We start from the raw sequence: 6,308 nt of genomic DNA, 5'->3' as shown, positions 1-6,308 counted from the left end.
GCTACTCAGTGTTGCCTGCACCGATCTGGTCTCTTACATTCAACTGCATTTCAAAGGCCTTTCACAAAACTATTGCCCCTGACCCACTCCTTGCCATCTTTGTTTCACTGGCGTTTTATCCCAACATTATAAACTATGAAGGATAAGCCATGTCACTCTCTACTTTGTTGGTCAGGCGCATCATTTTGCAACAGTGGAAATCAGAGACCAGCCCCCCTTTTCAGCAATGGCTTAGAGAGTTAGGAAATGTACTACACATGGAAAGACTCCGCTATAAGATGTCCAACAAAGAAAGGATTTTCCACAAAATATGGCATCCTCTGCTGGTCAAATAGACAGAAGCATGTGAGACAAATGACGGCCAGGGTGACACCCCTAGCACTTGAGTGTGTGGCTTTTCTCTTACTTTTTTCCCTGAATTTATCTTGTGCACTATGTTGACTGTCATTATTTCATTTTTTCTCTCTGCTGGCCTTTTTATTCATCATTATGTTTTTTAATTTTAATTTTTTAAGGGGTGGGGGGTAGGCGTGGCATAGGCTTTGTAGGCTTCTGTTATTTTGTTGCTGACATTTACAGAAAAGCCTGAGGGAGGACTCCTGTATTGTTATCCTGTATAACCCCTGTATAAATTATTCCTTCAATAAATATATAAAACTATAAAATAAAAAAATATAGGCAAATGTGGTGCTGCGTCTAGCTTCTCGTTACAGGAGAGCATGTGTGTAGGTGGGGTCGGGGTTGCGCAGCTGAGTGTGAGAGGAGAGATGCATACACAAGCACTGCTTTAAAAAGCTATATAGATACAAACGGTATTGTGTAACTTGTTTTTTTACTGAATTGACTTGTGGGCTGGATTAAACTGTTTTGCAGGCCACAAACAGCCTGGAGGCCGGATGTTGCACCTGGCACAGCACAACGCCCGACGCAAATGTCTTTGCTAGTTTACGACTGACGCAGTCGTCCATTTCTCATCCAGCACCCATGTCGTTAAAGTAGCAAATGCACCTGTGCCCATCTTTGCACCAATGGCCGTGCTGGTCTTACAGGGAGGTGTGTTCAGGTGCATTCTGGGCATATTGATATCTTGAGGCAGCAGGAAGTGATCGTGCCATTGACCAACAAAACCCTAGTCTAAAGTTAATAACACAGCATTTCATTGTTATTTTAGTGAAAAGCGCCAAGGCTTGTACACAGCGTACGCACACTATGCTTGTTACACACAAAGGGAAGCGCAGCAGTACACAAACATGCAAAAGATCACAAATGAAAATATCCCGGTGCACATCCGCCATTACAACAGCAAGGAGCCAAGGTACAACCGTGCCTGGCTTTTAAAGGGAATGGAAGATGACACTCTGATTGGTTGATTGCATGTTATAACCAAAACACACCTATGATTAATAAAGACAATAAGTACAACCCTTTTGAACCATGTGCCCAGCCACTGTCAAACTAGCAAAAGTGGATTTGTACACACCCTTTGCGCCAATGCGCTTCCCGCCACATGCTTAGATTGTTAAAATAGGGTGCCCAATTTCATAATGAATAGTACCACATTTATATTCATACCTTACTTTTCTTTTTTTTTATGATAGTTTTTTGCTAATTGTTGCCTTTATTAGATATTGTAGAATACAGTTTAGTAGCAAACAGAGGTGAAGAGAGGGGTGTATGATATGCAACACATTTCCCTGGCTGGAATCAAGCTCATCCCATAATATTGTGGTTACCTGGTATGCACCTTTACCAACTGTCTAACAGGACAACAACATACTTGTTTTTCTTGGAAAAGTGTAATATCTGCACACCTGAGAAAAGTTAGAACATGAGTGACAAAAGTAAAGCAGAGCAGCTGATGAACTTTTCTTTGGTTTCCTCATAATAAATAATGAGGTCATTCCACAGTCTACAGGAAGATTAAAAGGGCCTTGGCTCCTCCTCAGAAGGTTTGTCCTGTTCTCGATAGTTAAAAGCCTTCACACGGACTCATGAAAGGAATTAAGAGAACCAGAGTGAGGGAACGTGGCCTAAATTTGCTGCATAAGTAATTTTTGATCAATATGTAACCTTAGAAAGTTTTTTCTTTGAGGCTCCTATACCTTTCATCATCAAGAGAGTAGTTAATCACTGTACTAGGGCAACACGTAACATGTCATGAATGGTTTATAACACTAGTTGTTAGAAGATGGGAAGTGATGAGAAGTGTGTTTATGTAATAATTCAGGCTTTTAGCACTCAGTGCAGTCATGAAACAGTCATGTGCTGGATGTCAGGTTAGCAGTAAGCAATGAATGTTATGGTAAATGTTCAGCATGAACTACAGTTTGCAAAATATCAAGGTACAGCATCTCAAGAATCAAGCAAAGATACCTTGTTTTTTTCTGAGGATGCAGCAACTTAGCCATGGAATAGTATAAAGCAGGTTGTTTCAGATGCAGCAGTCTGTTGTCAAAATGTCCCTCTATACTCTAAAAGATCTGCTGATAGTGTGATAATTATTAAAGTTATTAGTGTTTTGAACTACTGAGTATTTTAAATAACTGAACAGTATGGCAAACTGTTACCTAAGGATTTGTGTGTTGTGTGGGCCTCCTCCCTCTTTCCAGGTTGATTGGTGATTGTTGAGTGAGTACAACTGTACTGCTTACTCAGCAATCACCACAGCTGTCTTGCTAAAGCAGGGAGGAGACCCCGCGACTTTCACTTCCTCCTTGGCCTTTGACTGTTGCCAGCAGGTTGTGCTGAGCCAGTGTGTATACTTTATTGGCCTCTGGCTGACCGTGGCAAGCTCACTTTTGGTTTGTTTTGGTCTTCATCTTCTGTGGAGCAGTGTTGCAAAGTATTGTTTTCTTTTTAAATAAACTGTACAGATCATTTAACTACCAGCACCTTCCAGTCTTCCTTCAGTTAATTCAACATCAATGCTGACACAACAAGGACAACTACAGCCATGTGGTCTCTTCTGAACAAAGGAGAGGCCTGCATGGAATCCTTCAAGCCTAAAGAAGTTTGAATCAAAACACTGGCTTTTCATTGGAAAGGAACCCCAGGAAACTACAGGGGTCCCTAACCATGTGACCTAACGGATAAAAGCTCACGTAGATCACTCTGTATCTTTTTGACTGCAACTCCCGTTGCTGCAGGAGACACATTACTCTGTTAAAGTTTGTAATTTAATTATAGTAGTATAATAGTTTCATTTTGCTGGAAGAGCGAATTGTTTTGGTGTCTATCCAACACACTCTAACTCCCATTGCATAAACTACAGATGCTTGGTCAGGTGCCTTTGTTGTTGTTATTGACACTAAAAGTCTTCTTTAGCATTATATCTAAACACGCTTGGTCGAGACTATTGGCGTCACTTTTTACGCATTTAGGTTAAGGAAAATATTGTGGGTTGGCTTATAAAAGGTACATTTCCCTGGCACGTGGGACAAGAACGGGACAGCTGGGTTTAGTAAAAGAAGAATTAAACTGTTGGGTTTAGGAAAAGAAGAATGGGACAGTTGGGTTTAGGAAAAGAAGAATCAGACTGTTGGGTTTAGGAAAAGAAAAATGGGACAGTTGGGTTCAGGTAAAGAAGAATGGGACAGTTGGGTTTATGAAAAGAAGAATGGGACAGTTGGGTTTATGAAAAGTAGAATGGGACAGTTGGGTTTATGAAAAGAAGAATGGGACAGTTGGGTTAAGGTAAAGAAGAATGGGACAGTTTGGTTTAGGAAAAGAGGAATGGGACAGTTGGGTTTAGGTAAAGAAGAATGGGACAGTTGGGTTTAGGAAAAAAAGAATGGGACAGTTGGGTTTAGGTAAAGAAGAATGGGACAGTTGGGTTTATGAAAAAAAGAATGGGACAGTTGGGTTTAGGTAAAGAAGAATGGGACAGTTGGGATTAGGAAACGTGACACATGGGACACAAACCCTGTTCTCTGGGGTGAAAGGCCTGTGTTGTTTGACCCTCCCACCAGCCCAACCCCACCATGCAGAATTTAAGCCTTTACTACTTGCACCGTTGATACTGCTCTGCCCGGTGCGTTCTACACACACAAGCTTTTTGCGTTGTATCTGACGCTGACAGCCACTGCCCAAGTATTTTAAGAGTTTTAAGAGTTTGAAGTGAGAACGGGTTGGTCTATCATGACACATTTGCACATCCTGCTGAGCCACTGCACCACCAGTGTCTCTGAACACCGCTTTTTTGCTCAAGTCGACTGAACTGTTTTCCTTCTCTACCTTTGTTGAAACATTTTTCACGTTATTTCTAATGAGCGACCGTTTTGTTTCATTTCATCAGCTGAGTTGACTAAAAGTTTGATTATTTTCTCCGCTAGGAGTTACGATCTCAAGTGTTGTTTTTGATTCTTCTTCTTGTGCTTTTCTGTCCCCTTTTTTTACCACAAACTAACACACCTACAGACCCCCTAAAAAATTGATTTGCTGCATGTCCCACGTTTAATATACATTTTTTTTGGGGGGGGGGGGCGTTCTCAGTAAACGTAATACAACCTTTTTTCTGTCACATGGCATTGTTTTGTCATTGATTACATCCCACTTTGTAACACAGTTATACAACAGATAGCTTATTTATTGATATTGATTAATTTCAATATCGATCGATCCAACACCAAATATTCTTTTGTATCTTAAAATAATGTTTCCAAAGTTGTTTCAGTGGTTCATTAACTCGTTGGAATGAGACATAAGAATAATGGTGACAGTAATGGACAGTAACGCTCCAACCTGTAGGGGGAACAAAGAGGAAAAGTGCTTTGGTGCCTACTGTAAAGGTTGACCACGGTTCACAACTCTGGGCTAACCCACAGATTCACCAGTAACATTAACTGTATACAGTAGATAGACGACTAATCTAATGGTAATTTAGCTAGCTAGATCACTGTCTTTTTGACAGCAACTAACGTTTGCAGGTTTACACCAAAACAGTTTTGGGCCCCCCTCCTTACTTTTGGTCGTCTGTATAGTTAGCTAAATTTAACCGACAAAACAGGAATAAGACACCAAAAAGTCTAACGCTTCTAGTAATTTAAAGATGTGGTAGCATTGGATCTGGACGAGAAGGATAACTCGGGGACTTGGAAGGGGTGTGTCGTGATTCTACCTTCTCATTCCACAACACAGGTCAATGGAGCTGAGTGTCGCAATTTTGGTTTTATTTTCCGTATCGTTACAGCCCTAGTAATTTGTGAGGGCAACTCGGTTCACTCCCCGGGATCTCGGCGCCCCAAGTAGCCATGTTGTGCCCTTGTCTGCAACTTGTGCTAACATTTCAGAATCAACTCTCGTGGTTTCCCCTGCCATCTTGGACTCTTGTGCGACTTAACCACCTACGTAGTCAGGCTGCCACCTACCTCTCTTTCTCTTTTATCCCTCCTACTTCTACACACACACACACCCACACACACACACACACACACACACACACTGAATCTGAACCTAAAATTACTCACATTTATTTTGAATTTCTGTTTCTATTTCAGTACAAAGACTTACTAAGAGTCACTGAGGATGGAGAATCTTGTGCACAAGTGTAATTAAAAAGATATGGTTCATTAAGCGTTACAATTAATGGTAATATTGATTTAGCTGAGCCCATGTTTACACACTTGAACAGGGACAGAGGGTAGATTTATGCTTTATGTTCATATTTTCAAACAGTATTCACTTTTAACTAAAGCTTTCTTGATGAACCAACCGATGTGTGGCAACACAACACTTCACAGTGGATGTGCTGCTCATGAACCTAGATTTTTTTTTTTTAGTGTAACCCTTAACCCCACAAATCCATTAGGTAATGATGTGCTCCGAATTGGAGGTAATGATCTGTTACTACTGTTGGTAGGAAGCTAGTTAGCTAGATATGCTAACGGTCGCAGCTAACAGTATGTTAAATAGGGATGAGCCGAGTACTCGGCTGAAACGAGTGTCCGGTACGGATTAAGCACTTTTGCCGAGTACAAGTATTATACGAGTCAATATCTGTACTCGGATTGAATACAACTCCTCAGCTGGCCGTGGCTGCGTTCTGTGATAGTCACAGAGCCTCCCCCCCCACACACACTCGCTCCGCTCACTCTCAGAACACGGAGAACAGCGCTCCCTCTCTCTCTCTCTCTCTCTCTCTCCCTCTCTCTATCCCTCTCCCTCAGTCACTCAGGTCCGCGGGTCATTTCCGTTAACGTACAGGGTTTCTTCAGCTTCAGGTGTGTTTTTAACTTCGGTTTGTAGTTACTAACTTACATAATAACCAGTAGATTTCTGGTGAACGTGGGGTTTGTAGTCCTTACATAGTA

General features: G+C 41.5%; 1 long non-coding RNA gene across 1 annotated transcript in view; it reads right to left on the bottom strand.

Annotated features, from left to right (window-relative positions):
* LOC116704697 (uncharacterized) overlaps window positions 1–4,201 on the bottom strand; it is a 12,422-nt gene extending 8,221 nt beyond the window's left edge. Inside the window, exon 1 of the long non-coding RNA XR_004335760.1 lies at window positions 4,192–4,201. This is a non-coding gene — a long non-coding RNA (uncharacterized LOC116704697). The remainder of the gene's footprint in view (window positions 1–4,191) is intronic.
* Between the last annotated feature and the right edge of the window lie 2,107 nt (window positions 4,202–6,308).

This window comes from Etheostoma spectabile, chromosome 16, assembly GCF_008692095.1.
Source record: "Etheostoma spectabile isolate EspeVRDwgs_2016 chromosome 16, UIUC_Espe_1.0, whole genome shotgun sequence".
Taxonomy (NCBI): Eukaryota; Metazoa; Chordata; class Actinopteri; order Perciformes; family Percidae; genus Etheostoma; species Etheostoma spectabile.
The sequence above is the reverse complement of the archived record's forward strand: the minus strand, read 5'-3'. Positions and strand labels throughout refer to the sequence as shown.